Here is a 17,988-nt window from a genome sequence, read left to right as displayed (position 1 = left end):
CATATTAAATAAGTGCTTCATGAGAAATACCTTTTTTAAAGTAGAGGGCTTTTCATATAGTGTCACTAGGGTTTTCATCAACTCTTCTGTCCAAAAGATCCCATTCATCATTTGACATAGATCTTTAATTCTTGGCTTTGCCTTCCAAAAACTTCCATAAATCCTTCTAATAAAGATAGTCTTCCATTTGCATCTTCCATAACTGGAAGTTCTTCCCATTAAACCTATCAACCCTCAGCTTACCCTCATCTACCATGGCTCCCACTCAACTGTGAGACTTTCCTGCAAAGGATAACTAAAAACAACTAGGCTTTGATACCACTTCTGAGGATTAAACCACAAAAAAAATAACAATTACATGCAAATATAACCAATAACAGAAAATAATAAATCACATAGAAAAGAACACAAGACACCAAGATTTAATGTGGTTCACCCAATCCTTGGACTACATCCACCAAACAACAAGTTTGATATTATTATGATCTAGTGATTATAATTTGATTACAATTCATAACCCCTTACAACTCAATACTACCATAAGAACCAATTTTGCATCACAACTAATAAAGAATTTCTAAGCCTAATCTCTTTTATACAAGTATTTTTACCACTTTAGGTTTATAATTAATTATTACATGTTGGCCCAAAATCTCGATAAAATAGGGTCCAATTTTATTTTTGAGCCCTAAAGAATTTATGAAGTATGTACACTACTTTCTTGATCAGTCACCACAATCTAACAAATAGAAGGTCCGATGGTGAAAAACACATTGTAGTAGTGTCAAAACCTAAAATAGTAAAAATAAAAGATGTATCCAAGAGTGGAAACCTCTTCGAGGCACCTGTAGATGACATATTTGATGCCCTTCCTAGTAATTTTCAAGAAATATCATTAGTATTGATAGAGCCAACACAACCAATTAACTTTTGAGGAGAAGACCATCCTCACATTATACATCTTCCACAATTGCTCTCTCCAAAAGAGAAAGAGGAAGTCATTGCTTTCTTCCAAGAGAAAATGATAAACTTTGTGTGGACATATCTAGATATGCTAGGACTAGATCCTGATCTAATAATACATCACTTGTACATTGCACTAGGAGTTAAACCAGTCAAACAAAAACTTAGAAAAGTGCATCCTCATGTTGCATTGCTTGTCAAAGTTGAACTAGAAAAACTTCTAAAAGTTGGTTTCATTTGAGCTATTGATTACGTTGAATGGATATCAAGAAAAGTCTACTTTGACTTGTGCACGCGGAACTTTTTGTTGGAATATGATGCCATTTGGCTTGAAAAATGCTGGTGCCATATATCAAAGAGCAGTTACTACATGATGCACAAGAGAATAAAAGACTATGTAGATGATACTCTGGTTAAGAGCACAAAATGCAACACTCACCTTCAAGATTTGGGACCTATCCTAGATCACATGGGAAAATTTAGTCTGAGACTTAACCCTAAGAAGTGTACATTTAGGATAACATCTAGAAAATTGCTTGGTTACATTGTATCTACAAAAGGAATCGAGGTTGATCCAGAGAAATTTTGAGTGATAATGGATATGCCTCCACCTTATAATATCATTCAGATGAGGGTCTTACAGGGAAGACTTCAATCCATTCACATATTCATCTCATAGCTGGTGGATAGGTCACAACCTTTTACTAAGACTACATAAAGGTGTGAAATATAATTGTAGCCACAATTGTGAATAGAGCCTAACACTGATAAATAAATACCTTTCTCAACCATCGATCCTGATGCCTCCTACTCATGGGAAGCCTCTTATTCTATACATCCAAACAATAGAAAAACCTCTAGGTATCTTGCTAGCTCAAGAAAACAATGATATTAAGGAAAGAGCTATTTACTAAGTGAGCTACACATTGATCTTATATGAAATGAGTTACAGTATCATTGAGAAAGCCTACCTAATAGTGGTCTTCACTTCCCAAAAGTTGGGACACTACATGCATGCTCATACTATGTGACTAGTTGCTAAAATTGATCCACTAACATACTTAGCAAGTCATCTCTAAAAGGGAGGTTGGCTAAGTGGGTCATGATCTTAAGTAACTTTGATATTCAATATGTTGAACTGAAGGCTATCAAAGGACAATCAATTTTTGACAAGTTAGTAAAGGCACCAATGCAGAGCCTTCTACTGCTACACACTAACTTTCCTGATGAATCTATTCTAATGCTTAAACAACACACTTGGGTAATGTTCTTTGACAGTTCCTTCACACAATAGGGATTCGGTGTTGGGTTATTGTTCATAACACCTCAAAAGTATTCACTACCTAGGGCATACAAGATTGTTTTTCCTTGTACAAATAACATCATAGAATATGAAGCTCTCATTAATGGCATGAAGATGGTAGTTGAATGGAGAGTAGATCAATTGAACATCTTTGTTGATTCATAGCTCATAATCAACTAGGTCAATGACATATATCAGACAAAGGATTAGAAGTTGATCCCATATAAATGCATGGTGGATGAAATGATGAAATACATTTCTCATATTACATTTCAACAAATTCCTCAGGCATACAAAAAAGTAGTTGATGCCATGGCTACTCTTACTTCCTTGTTATAGATGCCAGAGAATGATCTTTGACATCAGTTCCTGGTGGAAATGTTACTCTACCCAGCCTATAAATCCCCTAAATCTTGGATGATCTATTCTATTGTAGGACATGATTCATCCCACTACCACCATATATGCTCCTATCTATGTAACCAAACAATTTTAGACGGTCTAGCCTAAAATGAAAAATGCCACCTAGTATGTCATTATTACCGATGACTTGCTTAAGAGAGATCTCAATGGAAAACCCCTTAGGTGTCTAGAACTCGATGAATCCAAATGCACATTAATCAAAATCCACAAGGGAATTTTTAGGTTCCACTCTAATGGCTTAACATTGTATGCACCCTAAAATGGTCACCCAAACTACGGGCTCCCATTATTCAATTTATTGATTTATTCATTTCTCGAATCAATGTTTTGCAATATTTTATTTAATCAATTTAAATAAATTTCCTTGGTAAAATTTGATTATTTATTTTTCTAAGGTTGATCATTTTGTCCTAAGTCTTATTTAATTAAAAGAAAATCTCCCTTTTAGTTAAATAAAATAAGTCTCCATTTAATTAATATAAAACCCCTCTCTTAATTAAATAATTCATCCACATTTAATTAATTAAGAGAAAAAAACCTTTGTTAATTTAATTAAATATTTCCCATTTAATTAAAAGAACTTGCTCCCTTTTAATTAAATAAATCCCCACTTAAAGAAGAAATAAAATAATTAAAAATTAAAAATTCCACTACACTTAAATGCACATATTTCTAAGTGGGATTCTGTTTAATTCTTTTCCCATTTTGTCATTGGTGTATCTTTATTTCACATGGAACATTATTTCTCCAACCTTGATTAAATATTTTTTCCTCTTAATCTTGGTCATCCAATTTTCTTTATAAGGGAGAGTGCCCTCTTCATTTTACATACACACACTCTAGGCTATTGTTATTCTGTACGGTTGGAGAGCAATTTTTGAAGGAGTTTGAATTCTAAAGCCTTTTGTGGAGAAATTTTATCTTCTTGTCTTCTTCTCTCATGCATCCATGGCTTCCATCATCATGAGGTCAAATTGAGGGCCTCCATCACAAACCCTTATGCTCTATGAATAGAGAGCTATGAGCTTCCATTTGAGACCTCATTCTTGAGAAATCTTGGATATAATGATTCATAGAAGTGTGTTCACATTTTAGGCATACATTTTTGGTGCCCACTGTGGGGCAACCCACCTTTTCTTGTTGTTTTTGGACATTTTTAGATCTAAACCCCTTGTACGAATTTCTTTGGAGAGAAAAAACCCTCGATCTAAAAGATTTGATGATATCTCCCAAATGGCTAGGTATTTTGATCTGAATTTTCTTTGCAAGGTGGCAACATACCAAACAAGCTTTTGTCCAATTTTCAGATTTTTTTGAGCTCTTTGATTTTTGGCAAGGGTCATCTTTTTTCATTTAGGGTTTTGGATCTGAATTCATATCATATAGGTTCAATCTTATTGACTAGGTTAAAAATAATGATTAAATTGCACTTTATTTGTACAAATTCTAGTGCATGATATGAGTTCTCATTTTTCATGGAATAAAATAGTTCAATATATTTTCATATGAATTTTCCTATTTCTTCATGATTTCATGCACTTGATTGAAGCTTGTGAAAGTAATTTAGAGGTCTAAAGAGCAAAATATGGAAATAATTAGAAAGCATGAAATCAAGATGCATACTTTCCAAACCCTCTCATTTGAATTATAAAAAGTGATCATTGTGTTCTTTTTCTTTTCTTTTCCCAAATTGTTTGGTGTATCTTCCCAACATTGAAAAAAGGGCTTAAAATAAATCATTTACATTTGGATTTGAGCTTAAAATAAGAAACCCCTTTTGTCTTTTAATCCCCAAGATTTTCTTATTGATGTTTTCTTCTTGCATCCTTGTTAAGAAGTTTAAGGGGAACCTAAATAAGGGATCTTAAATTTTTTTTTTTTTAGGGGTCCTACCTAGAGAAGTGATCACTCTAGGGGATGACCTCAACTCACATGTTCTAATGGAGTATAAATAGTGTGACTTGAATCTAAAGATAGGTCTCTTGGAAGTAGTAATATTGTCAATCTTGGGTAAGCCCCAATGAACTTTATACATTTGGGAAGTGAAGGTGGAGATTGGGTTACATTTTCTTCCTGGTTGTTTGGTAGTGTTGTCTTTCATTTACATATTTGGGCCTCATGTACCTTTTGTATATCAAAGACATCCCCTACTTGACCTTTTTTATCCTTATAGAAATATGAATAGGTTATTGGTGTGTTTGATGTGCTTGAATGTTTAGAGCCTGCCCCACTTTGAATAAAAGGGGACACATGCATCAAATTGATCCTTAAGGATTCTTTCATTTTATATGCTTTCAAAACCACTATGGGCTTCAAACCCTTTTCTCACAAACCTCAATCAAGTCTTGATGATTACGAGTTCTCCTCTACCCTCAAAAAATATCTAGACTTACCTGCTAGTTTCTCTTTTTTAAGATCTACATCTTCTACTCCAAGACATCAATTGTCATCATCTTATAGATTCGAAGACCTCTTGAGAGAGAAAGTGAGTAATAACTCCTTTGAGAATATGTGAATATTTCATGATGGGCCTATCTCTAATTGAGATGAGAATGACAAAAATGGCCCTAGATATACTTTTGAGAGAACTTTTACGAGCCTTTGGGATTTTCATATGACATGGTGCTCGAGACCTTAGTTGCAAAAAGGATCATTACTTTACCATACAAATTTTCTACACCTGATGAACCTAAGGTAAAACCTTATTGGTGGAGAGATGATCATTATTGTGGCTACCATACATGAAAATGTCACAAAACTGAAGATTGTATTGCATTTAAACATATAATTCAAGATCTTATTGATGATGGAATCATTGATGTTGAAATTCTTAAAGACCTATATAATGAAGATGCTTATATTGAGGAAGATCATGTTGATGAACCTATGTCTAGTGATGCTTTCCTTGATACCTCCATTTCTTCCAATACTTATGCATCTCCCAAAGCTTGAAAGCTATCCAACATTCTTCCATCAAAAAAGGGTCCTAATGCTTTTCATGTAGTTCCCTATAGTTATCCTCAAGGGCTACCTCTTAAAGAAACTCAAGGTAATCTACACTTTGCTAAAAACCCTTTTCATTCTTCTAAGACTAAAAATGCTCAACCTTCATGCAACACTATGTCTACTATAGCCACTCCAACTAGTGTCTTATTACCCCTTTAAGATCCTATCATGTAAACCTCATATACGCCCTTGTCCTTACTGTATCCATGTCAAGAGGACTCTCAAAAAGATAAAAAGATAAATTTCAAGAAAGATCAAGATCAAGCACCCTTTCATCTCCTTCAAGATGTCATCCCTACACATCCTATGTCTTATCCACTTCATAAGTATGATGAAGAAACTACTTCCACTATTTCCCTTGAGCTCACTAAAAATTATGAACAAAGTTCTAAACCTATTTTATCTAAAGAAACTTGTCAAGATCAAAGTCTTCCATCTTCTTGTTCTACTTCTCCATATTCACTTCAAAGCTATGCTCAAGCTTCAAATACTCCTATTCAAGGTGGTTTTTTATATTAAAGATACTCATGAGTCTATTAATGGCCATGATCACATTGCTCACTCTAAAGATGTTAATATCCCTATTCACTAACTCTTTGCATCTCCTAAATCTATCCTTGGTCCTTATCCATCAAAGATAAAGCCTTCAAACCTTCCATCTATATTAGGACCTCATGTTCCTCCATATCCTACTTTCACTCCTATCTCATCTCTTAGCTCTCCTACCATACCTCAAGATCAATAAAGACACGGATCCTTGATGAATTATCATTCATCTATCCATATGAACTAGTCATATAATCCTTATTCATCCACAAATCCCAAGTCTTTTGGAAGAAATTTGGATGACCAATTTAAGAAAAAACTCAAGGATCCATTTAAAAATGAATATCACTTTGTCCCATCTAATTGACATGTGAATAAAAAGAAAGAACAATTATTCAAGAGACCAAAAAGGTCTAGTACCCAAAGAGGTAAATCAAATAAAATATGGGTTCCTAAATCTATCATTGAAGAAATGTGCTCTAAAACATACAAAGGAAAAGAAAAATCTAAATCTATATGGATTCCCAAGTCTCTTTTGAAAGACTTGACTATTGAAAATACTTCAAAGTTGGCATTTAAGCTTCAAAAGGCTTGCACTCCATCTTCTTCCAAAAATATTCCTAAGAAGCTTCCAAAGGCTTCCACACCATCTCCTTCAAAAATTCTCTTACTTCCTCATACATCTAAACCTCAAACTATTGCCTCCATGATTACTCCATCATTTTGCAACCCTTCAAGTTGTGTGTCAATGTTGATCTTTCCTACTTTCTCACCTACCCTTATGCAATATTTTTAAACCTACACATACCTACTATCCATATTCCTTCTATCTTTAAAAAGTACAAAAGTTTTTTCTCCATATACATTATCTACCATCTCCTTTCCATTACCCTATTAGCATCTTTAAGCATACCTTTCTATGGTATTAGCTTATCATGACTCAACTTTCCTATAGGAACACTATTGAAATTGAAAAAAGATTGGCTTCTTCCAAAAAATTCAAAAAAAAATTCAAAAAAAATTGAAAAAGAGAAAGAAAAAAATGAAAATTTTGAAAATGTGCCTTGGTGAAAACCTAGCAATCAGGCACCTTGGTAGCAAAAGTAAAGAAAAATAAATTCATCCTATGGTAAAAACCACTCCCTTGTGTTGCCTTGGATAAGTATAATGATGAAAACCTGACAATCAAGCATCATGCATAGTTATTCTGAAATGTCCCTTTACTGATTTTTTGTATGATATTTCAAGCCTCTAATCAGATCTTTAAGATCAAACAACCAATCTTTCAAAGATCCACCAATTTCTCAATAAACCCCAAAACGGGTATGCTGGAAATAGTGCCAAAAACTTCACAGCTTCACATATTATTAGTAAATCTAAAAGTGGAAATTTTTATAGAAATTTCAGCAGCATAAAAGCCTACCAAATGACATTTTCAGATCTATATAACATTTACACAAAAGCTCTCAAACGGAGGATAAAAACAATGCTCATCGAGCTCCCGAAAACAACATAGAATAGCCCGAAAACACCACAAAAATAGTAATAATCTATCACAAAAGTATAATCATGAACAAATACATATATTTAGCTCTATTTTAACATCTAAAAGTCTAAAATACAGCAACAACCCAAAATGATATGAAATACTCAACCAGAAACACCAAACTCTTACAAAAACACACCCGAAAAACCACAAATCTACACTGTTCAGCACAAAGGCAAACTCTGCATGAGCATGCACATGGAATGGCTTCAAAATCCCATCCTTAGCCTTCTTGGAAACCTACAAACTCCTGTTCTTGGGTCTCCTTCTCCACAGGTTTGGCAGCCTCTGAAGAACAACAAAGCAATGTGCAAAAATCAAGTTTTGGAATTAGCCCAAAATGCCTCCAAACCCCCTAAAAGAGGGCATAACCCTAACTCACGTCCAAGAGGGGTTAAATAAAACATATTTTAATAATAATTTTCATTTATTAGTCCATTATCTTCCAAAGATTATCCCCTTTATTCGAAACTTCACCTTTTTGGGGTTGCTTGCCTTAGCAAAGATTATTATTTTTAATTATTTGAAAAGGGGACATGACATATTCTACATCTTTCATCCAATCTGTCTTCTCTCTTTGATCTTGACAATGTTAACCTATACATAAACATTTGGGTATCTTATGAGCTATGTTACGATGATCTTGTTTTTATTCCTTTCATGTTTAGCCTTCATATCTATTTTTTGATAAGTCTCTCTAGGATGCATAGCTATAGGAGGGGCATGAGGCATGTTTTTATTAGTTTTCTACTTGTGGGTGTGGCCTTGAATCTCTAGAGTGTCTATTTTTTCCCCCTGGAAACACTTAGGAGATTTAAGGCATCATCCTTGACTATTTTTGCATCACCATTCTTCTGGTCATCCTATCATCTATACCTTGATGAAGCATATGTTTTATTTGCTACATTAAATTGGGTAAGCTAACATTGAAGTCATCTTGACCTTTATGTCTTTGATGCTTATGTTAGAATCTTTCCACATTCCAATCTGATATAAATCACATTAATATCTTCATAGTTGTGATTGTAACTAGTGATGATTGTGTGATTTTCCAATGTCTGTTAATAATGGCCCAATGAAAAAAATAAGTTCTTTAACATTCTCTAATGAATGATGAACACAAAATCCTATGTTAGAATTTTTCTATTGCAAGTACACCTTTTCATTTTCATTTAGCTTGCATTATAAGACTTCATGATAGTTTTCATTTTTAGGCTACATTATGAATTGGAGAGGGTTTTCCCTCCATCTTTCTTGTGGACTTTTAATCAACTATGGTTGCATTTTGATCTTCATGTCCTTATCTTCTTCTATGATCTCAATCAAAATTTTCTATCTTAAATAGTTGATTGATTTTGGGGCATTTTATTTTTCTTCTTTATGTTTCTTTCCATATTTTCCAAATTTTTATCTTCCATTCACTTTCACTTCACTTATTTTCTTCTAATTCAACTTTGGGGCATAATATTTCATGCTTGATGATCTATCATGGTCTTGTCACTTTTATATCTTTCATCTTACATCAAGAACTTTAACTTTTGTTCAATTTGAAGAAATTTATCAATTTTTTATTTCTCCTCTATCTCATTTCGATTTCGACTATAGAGGGGCATTATCTATCAACTTCAATCCTTGATTTAATTTTATCAATTTTATCCTTGAATTTTTAAGTCAAAATTTATTTGTATTCTTTTTCGTGATGTGTTCCCGAATTGACCATACATCTGGGTTGTTTTGTGATCCCAAATCAATCTCACACTTCAATTTATTTCTTTGACTACATGTGTTCCTGAATCAATCATAGAATAGTCAAATAAGGGCAAATGTATGCACCCTAAAATGGTGACCCAAACTATGGGCCCCCATTATTAAATTTACCAATTTATCAATTTCTTAAATCAATGGTTTGCAATATTTTATTAAATCAATTCAAATCAATTTCCATGATCAAATTTGATTATTTATTTTTCTAAGGTTGATCATTTTTTCGTAAGTCTAATTTAATTAAAAGAAAATCTCCCATTTATTTAAATAAAAAGGGTCCCCATCTAATTAAAAGAAAACCTCTCTTTTTAATTAAATAATTCATCCACATTTAATCGATTGAGAGAAAAAACTATCTTTTAATTTAATTAATTATTTCCTATTTAATTACAAGAATTCAATCCCTTTTAACTAAATAAATTCCCACTTCAAGAGGAAATCAAATAATTAAAAGTTAAAAATTCCTCTACACTTAAATGCACATATTTCTAACTGAGCTTCTATTTAATTCATTTCCTATTTTCTCTTTGGTGGATCTTTATTTCACACAAATCATTCTTTATCCACCCTTGCTTAAATCTTTTTGCCTCTTAATCTTGATCATCCAATTTTCTTTATAAGGGAGAGCCCTCTCCTCAGTTTACATACACACTCTAGGCTATTGCTATGCTTTAGGTTTGGAGAGTGATTTTGGAAGAAGTTTGAATACTAAAGCTTTGTTTTGAGAACTTCTATCTTCTTGTCTTCTTCTCTCATGCATCCATGGTTTCCATCATCATGAGGTCAAACAAGGGGCCTCCATCACAAACCCTTACACTCTATGAAGAGAGAGAGCTATGAGCCACCATTCGAGACCTTATTATTGAGAAATCTTGGATATAATGACATATAGAAGTGTGCTTACATTTTAGGCATACAAATACTAGCTCATAAACTTATTAGAGCTAGTTGCTATTGGCCAAACATGGAGTAAGAGGAAATAAAATATGCCAAGTCCTACAAATAATGTTAGCTCCATGGGAATCTAATTCAAGCTTTAGCCATGGAGCTACATCCATCTATCACACTATGGCCATTCCAATAATGAGCCTTTGATCTTGTGGGTCAAATTTACCCATTATCTTCAAATGGACACAATTTCATTATTACAGCTACAGACTAGTTTGCTAAGTGGGTAGAAAAAATACCTCTCTCTCTAGGAAATGGCACAACTATAGCTCTGTTCATCAAAAATTACATCATATGTAGGTATGGTGTACCTTCATCCATTGTTACTGAGAATGAATGAAAATTTAAGAAAAAGGATCTTAAGAAGTTATGTAAGAAGTTTAGAATTACACAACATTGATCTTCTATCTATTATCCTTAGGGTAATAGATAAGTGGATGCATCTAACAAGGAGATCCTTAAGATCTCGCATCGCATAGCTAGCAAATCTAGAAGGGACTAGAACCTTCAGATTAATCTAGCTTTATTGGTTTACAAAACAAGTATTAGAACTCCAATGGGTACAATTCCCTTTGCTTAGTATATGGAGTAGATTCTATGCTTCATATTGAGGTTGAGATTCCTACTTTGAGAATCTCAATGAAAGGCCGTATTACTAATTATGACTACGGAATATCTCAGCTTCAAGAGCTAGTATTGTTAGATGAATTTCTATAAGTGGTGTGTGATCATCTTCAAGGTTATAAAAAATGTATGTCCAAAAGTTATAATAAGAAAATTAAGCCATGTGACTCTCAACTGGGTGATCTTTTTCTAAGAGAAAACCCTAAGAATCAACAACAAAGGCTATAGCATAAAAGTACAAAGCTATGTCACCTTTAGGTTGACTTATCATAATGACTGTATTTGAGTATTTCTATCTAAAAATCTATTTTTTTTAACATATTATCTAGATAAATTCATTCTACTTAAGTTATATATGGTTGCACACTTTTCCAATTGGAAATGTCTATTAAATGCATGTTTTATACTATTTTGTATCCAATTACTAAAGAAATAAAATTATTTCAGAAAAGTGGAATTTCAATAACTCTAACTATTTTTTATAATAGTTTTTAATAATATGTAAACATCATTTTATAGTGCTCAGAGTCAAGAATATTCTGATATAGAGTTTGTAATGTTTTAATTAAATATAGTATATTGTAATTAAAAAATTCTACAACCATGTATTTTAACACTTGAAAAGATGTTAGTTTTGAGAAAGAAAAAAATATTAGGTCATATCAGAAAAATCTAAAAATTATATGACATTCTAGAGAAGAGAGTCCTCTTCTAGAATGTATAATTTTTCTCCTGGTTAGAGTAGATTTGTTTTGAAAAATGTGGTGGGAGATGAAAACTATTGATTTAAGGTGAGTCAAGATTTTAATCCTCATAAAAGAGAATATATAGGTCTAAAGCCAATTTTTATTTTTTATTCTTCTAGATATATATGTTATCTATAACATAGTCTAGTATCAAAGGGAAATAAGTTTATTTCCATATAGTTTTGTGGTGCGAACTAGACCCCTGATTTTTAGCATTTTTCAACACCTACAAAAATATCTATAAAAATTAGGAAAATATATCAATTCTTATTCCAAATAACTATTAAAAATTATAATCCTAAACTTCATCCATTTCTACACATTTCATTAGTTTACTTCATTTCCAAATTCAAAATAATAATACCAATTTTATGTCACGAAAGGTGAATAGTTATACTTTTGTTAGCCTTTTCCTTTAAAAAATGGTAACATAGGTTTGTACTTTTACCCTAAAAAAATGGAAGTTTGAACCCAACTATCTTGGTCCCTACATAGTCACTATAGTGTTTGGATCTAGTGTGGATCTACTCTTCACCTGAAGTGGTTCTATAGCTTATCTTATTTCAAGGGTTCTCTGTATATATCTAAATGTCCTAGAAAAAAGTCTAAAAATTACAAAAGGTCCTTAAAAAAAAAATCATTACCTTTGTAGAAACATAGCAATAGGAACCTTGGTAATACAAAAAAAATTTGAAAAACTCAAAAATACAAAAAAAATCAAACAAAAAAAGAAAACTACAAAAAAATTGAAAAAGACAAAAAAGTGCCATTGATGAAAACTTAGTAAATAGGTGTCATGGTATCAAAACCAAAATTCTTGCCAAGAAGGTGAAAACTTGTTAAATAGTTGCCTCTTACTTCAAATTCTACATCTTGAAGTATGTCTTATAACTCTTGTATAGATTCTTTCCTACATTAGTTTGTTTCTTTTGCTCATGTATGCATGGATTGAATCTTGTCATAACATGGGGGAAACACCCTATAGTTTCATAAGAATCTCTCGTAACAGTCACCAATTGTCCTAACTGTGTCTACCTACTATTGCTAGTGTCACTTTAGAGATTCCTCTCATGAAACATATGTCATGATAGTCACCAGTTTTTCTAACTACATTTGCCTACTATCACTAATGTCACTTTAGAGATTCCTCTCATGGAAGATCTCTCTTGTGTCAGTCACTAATTGTTCTAACTACATCTTCCTACTGTCACTCATGTCACCCATGTCACTTTAGAGATTCCTTTCATAGAATGTCTCTTGCGATAGTCACCAATTGTTCTAACTTTGTTTGCCTACTATTGCTTGTGTCACTTTAGAGATTCCTCTCATGGAACATCTCTCACATTAGTCACCAGTTTTTCTAACTATGTCCACCTACTATCCCTGATGTCACTTGTGAGATTCTTCTCATGAAAGATCTCTCTCACATTAGTCATTATTTTTCCTAGTTGTGTCTATCTACTATCACTTAGTTTCCCACTAAGGTTCTTCTTACTGAATATTCCTCTTTGACTTTAGTCACTAGTTGTTTTGACTATGTCTATCTATTGTTGTCACCCTACTAAAGAGATTTCTTTTATCCATGTTCTAGACATTGACACTTGATATCAATCCCATAACATAGAAAATTAACATAAAATGATAATTTTTTTGGGATATGCTGAGCTTCGAGCCACTCAATGATGTCTCTTTTGACTAGAGAAGAAAGGACTGGGGACATTTTCTTTGCTTTCTATTTACAATTTAGATCCAATGATCTGAAGCATCCATATAAAGAGGGTTGTTCACTATAAGAGCCTCTATCTCATATTGGATGGTTGTGTGTACCTCGACTCCTTTTATACAAATTCTTCATTGAGGTTGGTTCTGTTGCTTGCTTATTTGGGTGAATTCTATATGTTATATTAAATACTAGTACTTGTCCTACTAAGTGAACATATGGGTCACTACGAGTATACCTAGAATACTTCTGTCTCAAGTTATGAACGTAAGGGTCATTGTAGACAAAATACTTAATGATTGCTTAGCATAAGAAGGATCTCTTCTGTATTTGGTGTATCTACACATAAGAAACATTCTAGTCATCCTAGAATTTATGCTTTGATGCTTATGTTAACTTGCTACATTAAAAGGGACAAATATTGTGGTCATTATGGCTTCTTGTGCCCCAAATGCTTACATTTAATCTTGACAAAACTAGAATAGATGCCCTATTTATATTCCTATGATTACAATGTTAGTGGGAATTACATGACATCTGGGGTTTCTCTACATACTTAGTGGTAATAATTATTGAATCTTGGTAACTAGACCTAGGGTTGCATCTAGTTTATGGTTGCATCTAGTATAGGATTGCATTGCATAAGCACATGGTTTGATTGTAGCTCTATTTTCATCCTTTATGATTAGAATCATTGACTTCTTCAAAGTATCATATTTCCTCATAGTTGCATAGACATTTACTCCTTTGGTTCATCCTATTGATCTACATGAGATACCTTCCACTATCAACAAAAATAGAACATTGCATGAGACATTAGTTCATTCACATTTTGCATTTCATACACAATCTCATGAAACACTACATTCATAAATCAAAATAAAAATCTACACTCATAAATCAAAATCAAAATCTACATTCATACATCACATGATCTTTGAATTCATAATCAAATCATAAACATCTCATGTACATCAAGGTACAAAGAAAGAAAGATGATACATGCAAATGGTACTCAACTCAAAATCTCATGTATATATATCAAAAAGTGTACATTGGTGCAAAAATAGACACTGCTTGAGTGTTGTCAATCAAAAAAGGGTACAAAATGTTCTTGGCAGACTAAGGGATACATAGCTAGATAAAAACTAGGGCATATCTAGTCTCACTATAGCTCACGCACCTCTCGACTCTCATGCATGTTGTAAAAATTGAAGCACTTGCTCGGCCTCATCTGGTACAACTACCATGTAAGCTCCAAATAATAGGTTGCTTGAGCTGATTGTAGCTAGACCTCATCCTACTGCTTCTTTGACCTCTACACCATTTTCTCTAACTACTCTCATAGTTCTTAGATCTCATGCTCTTGGTCAAAAATCAAGGAGTCCCTCATGGCTACTTCTATTTGTATCTCAACTAGTTGCTACTGCATGGTGTGAATCTACTCTCTCACTCTCCTTAGAGCATCTTGAGTCCTTGTAGTAGTCTGGTCCTACATCTCTTCATCTCCCTGATGTGTTAGCTACTCAATTGGTTGTTGCTCCTTTGTACAAGGTCTCTACATGTTGCCTCCTATGGCTCCTAATGATCCCATCTCTCCTTGCCATCACCTCTAACTTGTCCCACTCCTACTAGAATTTGGGTCTAATCCCACTTATCTAGGTTGGATTTTCACTTGGCATGTCTTATGTCTCACCTATTGTGGTGCTCTAGCTATTATGGTGGTGCCTATAGTGCCTATACTAGCCAGATCAGTATAGCCATCCCTACTAGGTCTACGAACTATCAAAAGGGATGACTAGTAAAATGGGCCTAATAAGTTCTAGTCATCCCTCCATCTACTACTACTTGTAGATAGTCCCATTGGATGACCACTATGGTGCACATGTTGATCATCAATCATCCTAGGTCTAATCTCAGTGACCACCCTCAATCTACATCTGTAGCTAGCCACACATATGATTTGTACTCCTACAATATATCTTGTGACCTCCAAATACTATCACCATACACAAGTTAGTAGGAATCTCTCCACTATTTGTATGGATTGACCTATCAGTGCTTGGGAGGCAGGCATATATCCAAGCTCAACATGTGCATCATCCTAGACCTCTATTTCTCTCTATGGTCTCCACACTATGGCAACTAGGTCATCAAATTAGGCCCTCCACTACTTAGTCTTCCCTAGAGTTGTTTGGGTAAGCTAGCCTCTATATCTACAAATGTATGGCTCCATGGGTTGCCTCTCATCTACAAAAATAGGGCTTGTAATTGGAAAATGCTCCCATGCCCATATATGAAGAATGTATACATTGGCTACCATGTTCCTCCTCTCGTGGTAGACCATCTTGTGCATCTCACGGAACATATGGGCAAGCATATACTAACTCCACCCATATCTCTCTGGTGCCACTAGCGTTATCTAAAGAATTTGGCCCCATCCATACTCTAATCCATGTTGGCTTCTATTAGGCATCAAGAAACCATTGATGAATATTCCTAACACCACTACCAATTTGTGTGTGTGTGTGTGTGTGTCTATATGTGTAGACCAACTCCTCCCATGTGATGGCTTTTCCCATGATCAACTCCTCCTCAAACATGGCTCTTAGTACCTCAGTGCTTTCCTATGGCACTATCTCATAGATCACTCTTGGCCTGTGGAATCAGATTCTCAGTATCAGGTAGATGTCCTTCAGTGTGATAGTCATCTCCCACTATGGAAGATGAAAGTGCTTTGTGTCTAAATGGAAACACTTCACCAATGCTAGCAGCAAGCAATGATTCACCAACATTGGTGGAATCTAACAAAGTTAAGATAATCCTAGTCTATCAATGTGAGCCATGTCTCTACTAAGAAAACATGATGAAGGAAGCATGAAAATACTATGAAAAAATGAAATTTCACACCTATAAACTTGCATTTGACACCAAAATTTCATGTGAGATTGCACATCTTTGCATGAGGATACACTTTCTTGCACGAGATGTGATCAAGTCCTTAGTGTAAAATTAACCAATAGTAGGGTTTTTTGCAAGAAATATGGGTATCCAACTGACAAGAAAACCCATAAAGCCTCACAATGAAGTATTGTGTTGGTACTTCTTCATGCAAATTTCAATTGGCTTCATGTGACGAGAGACATCCTTGCATGAGAACCAATAAGACAATAGGTCAAAAGCCCTAAAACATGCTAGAATCACCTCAAAATGCATGAAAAATTTAATGTGGAGTAAGGATATTGACTACTCAATGGATGCCCATAGTCTACTAGTTAGTTGTGTCATTTTGAGTGCTTGAATCGATGTATAGACAAGGGGACCACCATTATTGCCTTAGAGCTCTTTTCTCCACAAAAGACAAAAGTACAAATGATTTGAAAATGACCTTGTTGACCCTTATATAAGTTTTGACCTAAATTTTCAAAATACTTTGATTTGCATAAAAATCACCCCTAGTTAATTTGACCACTTTGAATCCATTACCGAGATCAAATTTAAAATTTGACACACTTAAGTAGCTCAAAAATGCATTTTAAAATCTTGGGACTGATGCAACTGAATTCTTGTGCAATCAAATTTCTCTAATACTTTGTGTATATTGGAACCTTTTCAACTCACAATTTCTTCAAATTTTCAAAAATTTTAGGGAAAGGTCAACTGAAGTCAAGTCTAGTCAAAATTTGGTCAAACTTGACCTTTTGGAGCTCGAAATCACTTTGGATTGACTCCACATTTTCTTCTGATCATTCTGATCTCTTCTCTAATCTTCAAAATCTCATATTTCTTCTGTATCTTTTAATATACTAATCTACATCATATTTCTCATGTGTCATCTTTCAATTTCACTTGTAAAGGGGTAGGATGATTACAATATTGAGTCTAAATTTTAACTTAATATCAATCTTATGTCCTCATCACTTAAGGCATCTCATTACATAGGGTATCTTGTTCCCTCTATCTGGCATCATTTGTCATCTATCTTATCTTTTTGATTAGCTGATCAATCTTATAATAGTTCGTGTTAAAGTTCGATGGGCAGATATTAAGATAGTCTAAACCTTGATTCCTGAGGATCAAACCTCATCTTGGTGATGATTCTACGACTCATGATAGGTCTTGTTATCTCTTTTATCAATCTAGGTATCTAGATGTTCTACCTGGATTCCTTAAGATTAAAGTTCATTTTAGAGATAATCTTTAAAAACTTATGAATATATGTATCTAGATATTCTATCTAGATTCCTTAAGATTAAGCTTTATTCTAGAGGTAATCTTTAAAAGCTTATCAATCCAAGTATCTAGGTTTTCTATCTAGATTTCTTAAGATTAAGTTGCATTCTGGAGATAATCTTTAAAAGCTTATAAATCTAAGTATCTAGATGTTCTATCTAGATTC

This window comes from Cupressus sempervirens, chromosome 9, assembly GCF_028749045.1.
Source record: "Cupressus sempervirens isolate cs-2001-9-10 chromosome 9, ASM2874904v1, whole genome shotgun sequence".
Lineage (NCBI taxonomy): Eukaryota > Viridiplantae > Streptophyta > Pinopsida > Cupressales > Cupressaceae > Cupressus > Cupressus sempervirens.
This window is presented reverse-complemented; position numbering follows the sequence as displayed.